The sequence below is a fragment of the Diabrotica virgifera genome, chromosome 2 (assembly GCF_917563875.1).
Source record: "Diabrotica virgifera virgifera chromosome 2, PGI_DIABVI_V3a".
Classification (NCBI taxonomy): Eukaryota; Metazoa; Arthropoda; class Insecta; order Coleoptera; family Chrysomelidae; genus Diabrotica; species Diabrotica virgifera.
In genome coordinates, this window is record NC_065444.1 from 83,466,950 (window position 1) to 83,483,589 (window position 16,640).

The window sequence follows — 16,640 nt, forward strand, 5'->3', positions numbered from 1 at the left end:
TGTAAAATTTCATAAAAATCGGTCAAGCCGTTTCGGAGGAATATGATAACTAACACTGTTACAGGAGAATTTTATGTACATAGAAGTAACTGTGAATTAAATAAGTAATAAAAGTGGCCAACTTTGCTCGTAATTAACCTAGGCGAAAAGTTTTTTTTTGAAAATTCGTGTAAAAATATCAGCTTTTCAAATCCCAACGCAGATTTAGTCAATATGTTAATATGGTTATTAAAATTGTTTAGAAGCCAAAAATGATTCTACTTTCGTAAAATGTTTTCAGAATGCTAAAAATGACTTCTTATTGATTTTTTAAATAAGTTAAAAATATAAGTATTCTTCTTTCCTGTGGTTTCCACAGAATTTCTGTATTATTATAATTTTCAGAACAATAACATTGCAAAAAAAGCTCTTTGTGATAAACAAATCGAATAAAATTTAAACTAATTCACAAATCGTCTTCAAATTTATTGTGCATTATGGACTGTTTGACTCAACATTTCATGCAATATCAAAGTCTTAATTTCATTTTTATAACAATTTTTTTTATAAGTTATATCAATTTTTTTATTTTCGAAATTTAGTTTTATTTTGCAATTTCCGAAGTAACAAATAATCGGATCAAAATTTTAAACCTTTGCTTATCTACTAAAAGGTGAATAATCTAAATAAGATATTTAATTACCTTATTTTTACCTGTAGCGATTTAAACGAAAAACTGTCATATTTGACCCTTATTTGTTAATTACTAAAATTCTCGTCCGAACTGTGACGGGCATTGTTGTATTTATAATGTAATAGGTATAACTCCAAAAAACCCATTTGCAACCTGGCTGGTCAAGTGTCCCGACAAAAACCTTATTTTTCTGGACTATTGCAACTAAGAGAAGAAAGAAAGAAACTTAAAAAAAATGTTACAAAAAGAAGCAACCGAAGAAGGAAAAAGCAGTAGAAAGGAAATACAAAGAAAAAATATAGCGGTTAAAAAGCAAGCCAGGAAAGACAAAAGATACTATGTATATGATATGGTAAAAAGTCAGAAAAAGCTGCGCAAGAAAACGACCTGAAGATACAGTACAATATCATCCGAAATTTGACAGGGAAAACACTAAACAGTAATAAACAAATCAAAGATAAACAAGGAAATATAATTAAATCAGAACATAAAATAATACAAAGATGAAAACAACACTGCGAGGAAATATACTCCAAACACCAGATATAGACGAAGATAACGTAATACAGGAAATAAACATTAGAACAATTGAAATTACGAAAGCAGAAATACAAAACACACTGAATCAACTAAAAAAATGGCAAAGCCGCTGAAAGCGACAACCTACCGATAAATTTAATAAAGGCGGGCGCAAACAAATTAGTAGAAATGTTACACAAACTCAAGATATGGGCCGACCAGGAGCTCCCACAGAAATGGAACGAGGGTGTAACCATTAAGACACCAAAAAAGGGCGATTTAAATAAATGCGAGAATTGGCGAGCAATAACACTGCTAAGTGCCACATTCAAAATAATGTCAAATATCATATTGAATAGACTGAAGCCAGAAATAGACAAGAAACTAAGACTAAGAAGCAACCAAGAAGGCTTTCGCGCAAAACGCTCCACTATCGACCACATTTGTACTCTATCAGCACCTCTGTATCTTGTACCTGTACCGCTGTATCTCCTGTACTCTATAATTATCTTGGAACAAGCTAGTGAATGGCAAAAAAATATAAACATAATGTTTACTTTGACTTTGACTTTGAAAAGGCATTCGATAGTATAAACAGAGAACAAATGTGGAAGATTCTAAAACTATATGGACTACCGATAAAATACATCAACTTAATCAGACTATTTGACAAGAAATATACAGCCAGACTAGAACATGCGGGAAAAATGGTAGTAGATGTAGTTATACAAAGCGGAGTTAAGCAAGGATGTGTGCTATCCCCGACATTATTTCTAATAATAACGGACTGGATCATGCAGAAAGTAAGCAATAATAAAACAGGTATTAGATTGAAATTGCATGACTAGTTGGAGGATTTGTAGTTCCCAGATGACATTTTTCCCCTAACCGAACATAGCAGCCATAAGCAAAAGAAGCTTGCAAAATACTCCAGAGTAATGGGCCTGAAGATAAAGACAAAAAAAAACAAAACTTAAAAAACAGCAACCAAGAAACTAAAATTAAAATACAAGGAAGACAAATACAGGAGGTAGATAACTTTACATATTATCTGGGATCAACCATGGAAAAAAAGGCGCTAGTAGATCAGATGTAGAAAAAAGGATAGTAAAGGCACAATATGCACTCATTATATATTCATAATGCATTAAGGAAAATCTTGAACACACGCGATATATCAGAATTAACCAAAATCAAAATATTTACAGGAAGAGACAGGAAAAAACAACTAGCAAAAAATTAAAAACCTTTATAAATAAATCGTTGAGGAAAATATCCTAAATCCTAAAAAGATCCTAAAAATATACTGGCCAGATAAAATAAAAAACATAGATCTACGGAGAAGAACAAAACAAGAGAAAATAACAGTCACGATTAAAAATAGGAAATGGAAATGAATTACACGGACTCTGAGGAAGGATCGAAATAATATAACCAAACAAGCACTCGAATACCAACCAGACGAAAGAAGAAGAAGAGGAAGACCTGATAATAGCTGGAGAAGAACTGTAATAAGAGATCATGAAAGAATTGGCCTGAGATGGAGAGAAGTCAAACAGAGAGCGAGAAACAGAGAGCAATGGAAAATACTTGTATAGCAAATTTCGAAAGAATAAAACAGATAAGGATGCGCTGGGAAGGGATTACAGGAAGAGAGAGAGAGAGAGAGAGAGAGAGAGAGAGAGAGAGAGAGAGAGAGAGAGAGAGAGAGAGAGAGAGAGAGAGAAACAGTACCGATTATTATCAAAATAAAATTTAATAATATACCTAACCTAACTTATCGAAAGGCTCATCAAACAATTATTAACTTTAATAACTTTAAAAAATAAAAATTTGTCAAGGGTATATAGTGGTATTGTTAAGTATATTACAATATAACTTATTCCATCGAAATCTTCCGAAATCCATAATCTTCTTCCATCGAAATAAAATAGAAAATCTAAAAGTTTAGAAAATACATCATTCATAACTACACCCAAGAAATAAGTTTTTCTAACCTGATTTAAGAGTATAAAAAAACGAAAACAAACAATTTACAGCAAATCCTTATCGTATATCCGAGCAAAACCACCTAATTGGCAAAAGTTATAAATAGAATTTGTCTGGGTTCTACAACTAAATTTGCACTTAAACACGACCAAGGTTAAATATTTTACTTGATATTATAAGTACGTTGTTGCCAGTATAACGGATGCCAAAGCGAGCGCTAACTGTATGAAATTATTCTTGTTAATATACACGCTGTATATTGATCGGAAGTCACGAAGAGTCAAAACTATACAGAAGCCACGAGGGACGCAAATACAATATATATATATATATATATATATATATATATATATATATATATATATATATATATATATATATATATATATATATATATATATATATATATATATATATATATATATAATGATGTTGGATAATCGAGTACAATTATAAAAATAAATAAGCAAAATCATTGGCTAATACTCGTAAAGTGAATGTGAATTTAGTTGGAAATATATGAAATGATGAAGGGTCATCATTCCATACATTTCTGTGCAACTATATACACCGGTGTTTCGGCCTATTTGGGCTTCGTCAGTATAGTGTAGCAAGTTAAAAAAGTTGTTTGTTAACTTGTAAAAGGATTACTACAGGAGCAAGGTTACCAATTTTGGTCAGGTTGTTAGAAGACCCGCAGTCGCAAGGCTACAACTAACATTGCCAAGGAGGTAAAGCTACCTGAGGAAATGAAAAGCCATAACATTATTAAATAAAATGATGTTGGATAATCGAGTACAAATATAAAAATAAATAAGCAAAATCATTGGCTAATACTCGTAAAGTGAATGTGAATTTAGTTGGAAATATATAAAATGATGAAGGGTCATCATTCCATACATTTCTGTGCAACTATATACACCGGTGTTTCGGCCTATTTGGCAATGTTAGTTGTAGCCTTGCGACTGCGGGTCTTTTAACAACCTGACCAAAATTGGTAACCTTGCTCCTGTAGTAATCCTTTTACAAGTTAACAAACAACTTTTTTAACTTGCTACACTATACTGACGAAGCCCAAATATGCCGAAACACCGGTGTATATAGTTGCACAGAAATGTATGGAATGATGACCCTTCATCATTTTATATATTTCCAACTAAATTCACATTCACTTTACGAGTATTAGCCAATGATTTTGCTTATTTATTTTTATATTTGTACTCGATTATCCAACATCATTTTATTTAATAATGTTATGGCTTTTCATTTCCTCAGGTAGCTTTACCTCCTTGGCAATGTTAGTTGTAGCCTTGCGACTGCGGGTCTTCTAACAACCTGACCAAAATTGGTAACCTTGCTCCTGTAGTAATCCTTTTACAAGTTAACAAACAACTTTTTTAACTTGCTACACTATACTGACGAAGCCCAAATAGGCCGAAACACCGGTGTATATAGTTGCACAGAAATGTATGGAATGATGACCCTTCATCATTTTATATATTTCCAACTAAATTCACATTCACTTTACGAATATTAGCCAATGATTTTGCTTATTTATTTTTATATATATATATATATATATATATATATATATATATATATATATATATATATATATATATATATATATATATATATATATATATATATATATATATATATATATATATATATATATATATATTATTTAGAGTAATCGTGTTTTAGTAAATCAGCCAAGCTTTAAAATTTCACTTTTTGAATTTTGGTCCGATCATTTTTTGCTTCGGAAATTGCAATATAAGTCTAAAATTTCAAAAATTAAAAATCTGCTATAACTTTTGCGAAAATGGCCTTAAGACTTTCATATTGCAAGAAAAGTTAAGCCAAACATTCTACATAACGCACGTAAAATTTCAAAACGATTCGTCAATTAGTTTAAATTTTATTCAATTTGTTTATCGCAAAGAGCTTTTTTTCGCAATGTTATTGTTCAGAAAATAATAACAACATAGCAATTCTGTGTAAACCAAATGCAAGAAGAATAGTCATATTTTCAACGTCTTGAAAAAAATCATTAAAAAGTCGTCTTTATCACCCCGAAAAAAGTTTAGTAATATATAGTCATTTTTGGCTTATAAACAATTTGAATAGCTTTGTTAATATTGACTATTAGTCCAGAAAGCCACTGCGCATCCGCTAGGAAAAATATTCTAATTCGGATTTTTTGCACAATCTTACTCAAAAAGGACTCCTTTTAACAAATTTGCATGTTGCCAGAACCAAAAGGTGGTCAAAAATTTCTTAAACGTTTTTTTTTTGTTTTTTTCCTAAAATTATTTTTTTTGCACGGAAAAAAGTTTTTTTAGGTTTTTTGGATCATTCCAAACAGAAAAGGTCTTTAGTGACTTTTCTCTAAAAATGATAGTTTTTGACATATAAGCGATTAAAAACTGAAAAATTGCGAAATCGGCCATTTTTAACCCTCAAAAACTATGTGAAAAACTGAAAATTTGAATGTTGCCAAGGTAGGTAGATATTCTTTAAACATTGACTGATGAAACCCCGAATAGTTTTTTGCAATACAATATTCAAAACTCCTTTGTTTTTTAATTGCTAATCAAGCGTGCGCGACACTATTTTCCACCGACAGTATGGTGCAAATGAAAGGAATAAATTCATTATTTCGTAAACCGGCAACTTTAAGGAAAAATCCCGAAACAGGTCGATTTTTATTTTTAAGTTATGATATTGTGGCATATATGGTATACTAGTGACGTCATCCGTCTGGGCGTGATGACGTAATCGATGATTTTTTTAAGTGAGAATAGGGGTCGTGTGGTAGCTCATTTGAAAGGTTCTTGAATTCTCTATTCAGTAATGTAAATATTTACATAATTATTTATACAGCGTGTCCTTCTACTTCTTTTTTTGTCAAATAATTTAATTTAATAAAAATTTTTTGGACACCCTGTATAAATAATTATGTAAATGTTTATATTACTGAATAGAAAATTAAAGATCCTTTCAAATGAGCTAGCACATGACCCCTATTCTCATTTAAAAAAATCATCGATTACGTCATCACGTCCAGATGGATGACGTCACTAGTATACCATATATGCCATAATATCATAACTTAAAAATAAAAATCGACCTGTTTCGGGATTTTTCCTTAAAGTCGCCGGTTTAGGAAATAACGAATTTATTCCTTTCATTTGCACCATACTGTCGGTGGAAAATAGTGTCGCGCACGCTTGATTAGCAACTAAAAAACAAAGGAGTTTTGAATATTGTATTGCAAAAATCTCTTCGGGATTTCATCAATCGATGTTTAAAGAATATCTACCTATCTTGGCAACATTTAAATTTTCAGTTTTTCACATAGTTTTTGAGAGTAAAAAATGGCCGATTTCGCAATTTTTCAATTTTTAATCGCTTATATGTCAAAAAGTATCATTTTTAGAGAAAAGTCACTAAAGACCTTTTTTGTTTGGAATGATCCAAGAAACCTAAAAAATCTTTTTTCCATGCAAAATAAAATAATTTTAGGAAAAAAACAAAAAAAAAACGTTTAAAAAATTTTTGACCACTTTTTGGTCCTGGCAACATGCAAATGTGTTAAAAGGTGTCCTTTTTGAGTAAGATTGTGCAAAAAATCCGAATTATAATATTTTTCCTAGCGGATCCGCAGTGGCTTTCTGGACTATATAGAGTAAATTTACTCTAGGATTTTAAAAGCTGGTATTTTTACACGAATTTTCAGAAATAAACTTTTTACCTAGGTTAATTAGGCTCAAAGTTAGCCACCTTTATTATTTAATTCGCAGTTACTTCTATATACATCAAATTCTCCTGTAACAGTGTTAGTTACCATACTACTCCGAAACGGCTTGGCCGATTTTTATGAAATTTTACACGTATATCCTATAGGACGAAGAAGAAGTTCTAATCTATTTTTTATACCCATAAGTTATAAGGGGGGTTGCCCCCTGACATTTTTTTTATTTTTTCAGACAAAATTAGCTACCTTAATTTTTATGATATAGAATTAAAAAAGACATACAACCTTTAATTTTCACTCTTTTATCACCAACCCTTATTTGTTAACAGCCATCTATATATTTACATCTATAAAATTCTCCTGTCATAGTGTTTCTCTCCATACTCCTCCGAGACCGCTTGACTGATTTTTATGAAATTATATATGTATATTCGGTAGGTCTTAAAATCGGTCGTAATCTATTTTTCATATCTCTAAGTGATAAGAGGAGTTCCCCCCAACATTTGGTAATGTTAGGTGGGGATGTGTGTACATAACGCACTCTATACGACTACGAGTACATACAAATTAAAAAAATTATGATCAAAATCCATCAACAAGCTCCGGCCATATTATTCGCAGCACATGTTTGCAGAATCCGTTTCATTTTTTCAGTGCACGGATTTTAATAATTCCCCTCCACCGACCACGAATTAATTCCGTTCGGACGCCATTTTTAAAACTTTATTAACCACTCTGTTGAGGTTCAAAGTTTACTCAAACTTTTACACATAAACAATATATCTTCAACTTTAAAATAGCTCTAGTTAGGTTGCTGAATTGTTATAAAAAAGTAGCCGCCAATTAAATAAAAAAAAGTGGCTAACTCTGACCATAATTAACCTAGGCGAAAAGTTTTTCTTTGAAAATTCGTATAAAAATACCAGTTTTTCAAATCCCATTGTAGTTTTAGCCTACAGTCAATATTAACAAAGTTATTCAAATTGTTTATAAGTCAAAAATCACTCTATTTTAGTAAAATGTTTTCTGAGTGATCAAAATGACTTTTTAATGATTATTTTAAATATTTTGAAAACATGACTATTCTACTTTTACGTAGTTTTCACAGAATTGCTATATGATTATTATTTTCTGAACAATAACATCGCGAAGAAAAAGCTCTTTGCGATAAATAAATTGAATAAAATTTAAACTAATTGACTAATCGTCTTAAAATTTTTTTGTGCATTGTGTGGACTGTTTGACTCAACTTTTCGTGCAATATGAAAGTCTTAAATTCATTTTCGCAAAAGTTATAGCAAATTTTTTATTTTCGAAATTTTAGTTTTATTTTGCAATATCCGAAGCAACAAATGATCGGACCAAAAACAAAAAGCACTATTTTAAACCTTGGCTCATCTGCTACAAGAAAAATATTATAAATAAGATATTTGATTACCCTCTTTTTACCTGTAGCGATTTAAACGAAAAAACTTCCATTTTTGACCCTTATTTGTTAATAACTAAATTTCTCGTCCAAACTGTGACGGGAATTTTTGTATTTATAATATATTAGGTATATAGTACCCAAAAAACCCATTTGCAACCTGGCTACTCAAGTGTCCCGAACATGGTATATTTTTGCCTTATTTCCGTGGTTTAAGTACATTTGTCCTTAATGTAACAAAGCTTTTATTGAAAATATCAAATTTCTTGAAAGCGGATCTAAATTAGTGTAGTTCAAGTAGCCATGCATATGCAATACAATAGCGTTAATTTATTGCTTTTACGCCTTTTCTTCAAGATCAAAGTAAACAAAGGCATTAAACAAAGTGACTCCTGCCTGTCTGACACAGTTTCACTTGATATTGGAAGCAATAATGATAAGGACAAACTTTGCAAACAAAAACACTATTAAAGATCAACTTCAAGTAATATCATACGCAGGGCCAATTTATCCATTAGGCAATATAGGCAGTTGCCTAGGGCGGCACATTATGAGAGGGCGGCAAAAATATTGTACAAAAAATATTTGTAGATATATAAAGTTTATGGATCTGGCTTCTGTCATTAAAGAGTATGAAGCTCTTTCAAATTACTTTATCGCAAGGAAGCCAAAAAATTGTGCCTAAATAAAACATATAAAGAAATTAGAAAGAGAAAAAGAAAAATTCATTTGAAGAGGGGGCCGATGATGAACTAAACTTTTCAGCTAGTGATGAGATGAAAATACACACATTCTCTATTATAATCGACACTCTGATAAGAGACCTGAATAAATATCTGGAATCTTATCGACTTATTTATCAACGTTTTCATGTTATTAAGAGATTTGCCAAATTTAAGCAATGAAGAAATTATTAGAGAAGCTGAAAATCTGATTCAAAATAAAGACGACCAAGATACATCATTCATACATGAATGCATTCACTTAAAGAGTCATTTGGATGCCACAATAAAATCACCAATTGACATATCTTAACATGTAAAGGAGAGTTAGATATTTTTCCTAAGAGCCCAGTAAATTACCGTTTTGGAGTGTAATTTTCAGGGGCAACTCCGAATTGCATGAAAATTTTAATTTACCCTCCATCTGAATCTGTAAGTTTGATTGGTTTGAAATGTTTATTTTTAAAAAAATTTGGTTTTATATTAAAAAAAAATTCTAAAAATTTTGGAAACAATTCCTTTTTTCAAAATAACTTAAAAAGTATTAGTGATACGGAACATCTCAAATAGTTAAAATTGTAGGCTTTGTTGTTATAAATATGCTAGTTTCAATTTGTTTTTCTGTAAGACAAAAATTGGTTAAGATATGGCTGTTCAAAGTTTGCATACACTCATTCCCAGTGACTCGTTCAAGCGATTCAAGCACTTTCAACTATAACCCTTTCAAAAATAAGCACTTTAAACCGGTGAAACTGACAGATCAATATAAAAAATAGATAATTCAAGTAAATTGCTTGTAAATCGGTAACGATTAATTTCATTTGGGGAGCTAAACACGGGAAGGTTTTCATGATTTTTTTACCAAAAAAAGGTGGCCCTTCATTTTGAGCGTAACTTGCTAATTTTTAATGATAGAAACTTTTGTAAACAACTAAAATAAATCTTTTTTTAAATACTTTAAAAAACTTTAATGAGCTTTTCTCGAAAAGTGTTTCATTTTTTGGTTATTTCACGATGAAATATTCGATTTGGAATTGGACGAATAAAAACGTATTTTTCATGAGCTGAAAATTTGATTTTGATGGATCTATAGTCTTCACGAAGACACAACTATTTTCGCTTTTTTTCTAAGCTACATTTGTGCTGAAAATATTTTTTCGATAAATTATTTACTTTTTGAGTTATTTGCGAAAAACCGTCTGAATACGTAGTTTTTTTTGTCCAAAAATAAACATTTTCAACCACGAATAACTCGAAAAATATTGACTTACATAAAAACACTATAGAACGAAAGTTGCTTATAATCAGTCAATTTATTTATTTCCGGGACTATCTTGAACGTATGTTTTTTCACCCCCGAGAAGGGGTGACTGTCACCCCCCAAGTAAAAGCAACCAACGGCACAAATTCATTTTTGAAGTGGAGGGTAAGTAGAACAGGAATCTAAATTTTCATGCAATTCGCAGTTGCCCCTGAAAATTACACGGTATCGCCGTATTTCCCGTTCATTTACTAGGCTATAATTTTGACATTGCTTTGCACATTGAGTTGTGCATCCCAGTTGCCAACGTGTCCGCCGAAAGGTCATTTTCGAAAATCTCAAGAATTAAAAATAATTTCCCATCAAGTATGACGCAAGAACGTGTTAACAATTTGTCGATTTTGTCAAGAAAAAATTTTTTTTGGAAAGTCTTTTTTTGAAAAGAAGTCTCTGATGTGATCGAACTGGAATGACAATTTTTTCTGTTATAGGTATATAAACATCGTAGTTTAAATCCATTTTTAGTGTATTCTTATTTAAAAAAATTTCTTTCAATTTTTTTTCGTAAAAATGGTATATATTTGAAGGGCGGCTACTAGAGAATTGCCTAGGGCGTCAATTGACCTAAACACGGCCCTAATCATACGCAGTTGATCTAGTCATCATAGCGAAGGCGAAGACGACACTTTTGAAAAATTAGGTAATAAAGTAAAGAGAATAAGGCTAGAAAAAGGTGACAAAACAACTCAGAAATATCTAATAAAATAGAACCCTAAATTTGAAACTGTATCCACCTTTAGCTACTTGGAAGTAACAAGAGGGAAAACCGGAAAAGAGAGAACAGAGGAAAGAATTCTGAAAGGCAAAAAAAACATATGTAACGATAGAAATCTGCTGAGAAACAAGACTCTAAAGAAGAGAACAAAGATCACCTTAATAAGACCTGTTTTTAGATGTGGGATGGAAACAACGACATTAAACAAGAAAGAGGAAGATATATTTCTGTAATTTAAAAGCAAAGTAATGAGAACGATACTGAGCCACAATGTAACAAGAGTGGGAGAAACAAGAATAAAAACAAATGCCAAAATTGAAGAAGAATTAAAGGAAGACCATAATCACATACATAAAATCTCTTCGCTTAGAATGGATATGACATATACAGAAACCCCACACTCAAGTATGTTAAGAAAGATAACTAACTGGAGACAACTACGGCCCAGGTATAGAGGAAGGCCTTGCAGAAGATGTCTGGCTGATGTAAAAGAAGATATAAGAGCAATGAATGCTGAAAAGTTCAGTGCAAGCACAGGAAGAAAATAAATGGAAAAGAGTAACGACACCAGTAGCAAAACTACACAGCACCCTATAAATGACATAGAGTAGTGATCCCCAGAGATTATAATGCTTCATGATGATGATTTTATGTGCAGCTTTTTAATATTTTTTCATACATTTTAAACTCGGGATTTCATTATAAGTTGTTCTAGCAGGTTCTAGCGAGACAACTTCCAAGTGGGAAATATTAAAATGTTTTATGATGGAAATGTTCAAATTAATGTTAGTGTTACATAAGATTTCTTAAGTCACACTAGGATTGTAAAATAGAATGAACATATTATTTTTAGTCTCTCAAATGAATTAAATAGTCTGGAATTTAACTAATAAAACAATAATAGTAGATATAGTAGATATGGATGTCAAACTTTGATCATGAAGGATAATATGATGAACAAATTAGAAGCCTTCGAGATGTGGTCATATCGCAGAATGCTCAAAATATCATGGATTCACCGTATTTGAAGGTGACTAAAATAATAATAATATCGTATGGCATTTTTGCCGGGGAGATCCTTTCGGATAGTTCCGGCGCCATTCACATCTTTAAACCTGTTTTAAGTAACTAGTGCCGATGTACACTAGCCCAGGGGGACCGACGGCTTTACATGCTCTCCGAGGCACGGTGAGATGGCTCGTGTCATTATTGGAAATGAAAATGGTTTGTCTTTGGCAGGGCTCGAACCCACGTCTACTGGCGTATGAGGCTAGCGTTTATGCCGTTATTCCACGGCCGCTCACAAGCGGTGAAGGTGAACGTGACTTAATGAAGAAGATAAAAACATTGGGGCATATAATGAGAGGCAGCATATACGGGATGCTGCAATTAATAGTCAACAGAAAGGCCGGCGGAAAAAGAGGTAATTTCTGGGAAGAAATACTCATGGCTCCGAAACCTTCGCCAATGGAAGCAAACAATTAATCTGCTTATCAGCTTATGAATTGTTACATGGAGCGAAAGATCGAAAACGATATCAGCAAATTGTCATGGAAGCTACCCATGCCTAAAATTTGGACACTGCACTCAAAGAGGAAGATTGTAGGTATGTTATAAATAGGAAAGTGGAGTCACAAAGTTGAACCCCAAACTAAATAGTAAAATCCTCATATAAGGTCTCCTTGGAAAGAAAAAGTTACATTTTCTGTCAAAGGTCTTGGTTTATGTCGCATTTATGTTAATTATCACGTTTTATGCCAGGTACATATCAGCTTCGTGACAAATTAAATCAACACATACGTCAGATTTTACCTTACCCGCTGATCCACTACTAGGCCAGGAAATGAAGCATTTTGCCAGCATCTATATATTTGAAATTTTCAGCGAAGGTAGGGAATAGTCCAAGGATCATTTTCTATATCATGCCGCTGTACGCTAAAACCTTGGGGTGGTTGTCACCCCATCTCGGGAGTGGGAATTTTTTATTACATTTTAACCATGTAAATCGATGTATACGCTGTTTCTAAGAAAAAAATGGTTTTTACATTTTCTTCGTAAAACTAATATTTTCCGAGTTATTTGCGGTAGAGAGTAACCGTTTCCTACGAAAAATCCACCTTTTTGAAGGTTTTTTAGAATAATTCGAAAAATATGCATTTACTCAAAAAAACTGTTGATACCAAAATTGTATCTTTTTGTAACAAAAACCAAATTCTTTTTCTATAATATTTTTACAACCAACACAAACCGAGATACGGCATGTGTAAGGTTAGATTTTTTCGTCAAGTGCATAATTTGAAATAATCAAAGCCAAATAACGGAAAAACTTTGCATTTTTCAAGGAAAACTTAAAAAATCTTTTAAGCATATAATTACACCTTTTTTAGGGGTTACGGTTTTAGGGGGAAAGGTAAGAATGTCCTTAACTGATTAAATAAATAAAAATAAATAAAATTACACCTTTCAAAAAATAATAATGAAAAGTTTCCATCATAAAAATTGAGCGACTTATGATCAAAAAATGATCGGTACCTGATTTTCTCTACGAAAAAATCAGTGAAAACAACCCCCAAATACCTTTCTAATTAAAAATTGGTAACTAACTTGGTATCTAATTGGAAACCTAACCTTTCTGTAATTTCATTTATATTTGCATTATAAATACACCCAAGCAGCTTGACCTATTTAAAAGGCCTAATTTTAGAAGCATTGGAGTTTAAAATAAAAATTGATTTTTTGCAGTTTATCTCCGAAATATCTCCGAAAATACTGGACATACGAAAAAAAATGAAAAATTACTAAATTGTAGATTTTTTAATAGCTCAAATTACTTATGCATAGATTTTCATTACATTGAACAGTTAGCAAGATATAGCTGTATAAAACCTCTACTTACGAACAACCACCCCCTTATTAGAGCCATTTAAACCCAACCCATTAAAAACAAAGAAATCTTATGGAATTTAATTCATATAGTATTATAGCTCTTTAAAAATCCTACAAAACATTTTTGAAAAAACTTTTTATCGCCAAAAATGAAGGAGCTGTTTATAAAACGAATTTTTGTTTTCGAAAAATTTGAATAGTCCTCTTATATAGCATTTTCAATGCTGTAAGGCCACAGAACCGGTTCGTATACTAAAAGATGACTAAAAAACTATTTATATTTGTATTTGTACATATCTGTAAAGTCGTATTTTTGTGTAAATAAATGTTATTGTAATTCTTTAATTCTACTTTTTTATGTATGGATCTATTAAATTATCTATTTTTAAAAATTGCAATGTTATTAAGGGTGATTTTTAAGGGTTGAAATATTATATTATATCCTTTAGCATATAAAATAATCATTACTTAATCAATCAAAACCAAAGTTTACCCATATTAAAGTTTACATACATACATACATAATCGATTATCCTCTTATACCGTAAGGTGTCGAGGTGATTAAAGTTTAAAATGTTTTTATATAATTTTTGAAAGTAAGGGGTAGTTTAAACCCCTAAAAATAATCTACGCCCTTGAGTATAATATAGAATATGAAGTACAGGGTGAGAAGATCCTAATCCCAAATTTTTATGTAAGTCGATGCAGGTCGAAATTATTCTTTTACGATAAGTCAATTTTTTATATATAACTCCAACAAGAGTTGTTGTAAGGGTTGAAATACTATGATATTATATCTTATAGCATAAAACAATCATTATGTAACTAATAAGAACCAAATGTTGACAATATTAAAGTTTAAAACGTTATTTTATAATCTTTTACCGTTAGGGATAGTTTTCACCCTTAAAAAAACAAAAGCGTACAAGTCAACGGCTCAATATAGAAAATGAACTAGAGGGTGAAATGAGCCTAATCACAAATTTTTGTACAAGTCGGTGCTGGACGACCGAATTGCGAGATTTTGCCATTTTTTCGGTTTCATTTCCTCGACTGTACACACTATACAGACTCAGTGTAGATTTTATTGCTATTGGTGTAGAAGGACAACGCTACCTTTCAACGACTGTGATCATTTCAGTCATTTACCTGTAGATATCCATCATATTGCACTTTTTACTTCTGTTTTCCACGATCCCCTTGGTCTACTATCTTTCCTGCAGTTCTTGTAGATTGGTTTATTCCATATCCAAACCAGTCTGTTTTTCCGAATAGTGAAACGAATCAAAATCTGAAAATAGAAAAGACGTCCTGGCCAAGAAAGAAAAACAATTACAATATCTAGAGATGAACAATATATTGGAAAATTCAGAAGTGGTGGATTTAATCTAAGAATATGTTGATTGGTATATAACATATTATAACATATAACCAGCCTTATTTTATATAATTGTGAGGCTGTTGCTATTGAGACTAGTGTTGCCCAAAATCGGTCTTGCAGTCTTAGTCTTTTTCTTGCGTTTTCGCTAGACCAAGACCAAGGCCAAGACCGCCTAATTTTAGCAAGACCAAGACCAAGACTTACCGTGCAAGACTTGAGCAAGAACAAGACTAAGCCTGCGAGACTCTTGAGTCTTGCAGTTAGGACTGAGGGTCGTTTTAGGGAGTATATAATTTCGGCTATATTCTTAGATACTCTAAGGGCCGGTGGTTCGAACGCTAATCAAAAATGGAAACTGATCATTATCAAATATTTTATTACTGTCAAAAACTGTCAATGTCAACTTTGTTTGGGTTGCTGAAAACATAATTGATTACAATTATGAGATTTATTAATCAATTATGTTAATAATTGTTATCTTAATTAATAATTAATAATTAATTAACAACTCTCAACAACTCTCTTTAATATAGCCTTGGAGGGAGTAATTAGAAACACAGGACTAACAAAAAAGACAATAATCCAAAGCTCTACACAAATAATAGGGTACGCAGACGACCTAGGATTGATAGCCCGCGACAAGAGAAGCCTAGAAGATGCATTGCTAACATTGAAAAGAGGGGCAAAAATCAGGGGGTTAATAATTAACCCGAAAAAAACAAAATACTTAACAAGTACGAGAAATCAAGACCAAATAAATAGAATAAAAAATAAGAATAAGTGATAATGTATTCCAAAGGGTTGACTGCTTTAAATACTTGGGAGTGATAGTAGATGGTCAAAACAGAAGAAGCATTGAGATAAATGAAAGAGTTAAAGCAGGGAATAGGGCATTCTGGAAATACCACAAGCTACTTAAAGATAAAAACCTGAGCAAGAAAACAAAAACAAAGATATATAGAGCGGCAATGAGACCAGTCATCACCTATGGAGCAGAAGCAATGTGCCTTACAAAAAAAGATGAAGAAAAACTGAGAAGAACAGAAAGAAAAATTTTGAGGAGAATACATGATCCAATTAAAACAGATCAAGGAGAAATACTAATTCTGATGAATCACGAAATAAGAAATCTAATGGAAAGAGAAGACATAGTGAGATTCATTAAAGCACAAAGACTAAAATGGTTTGGTCACATCCAAAGAAGAGGAGTGGATGAACTAATTAGGCAGATAACAAATTGGACGC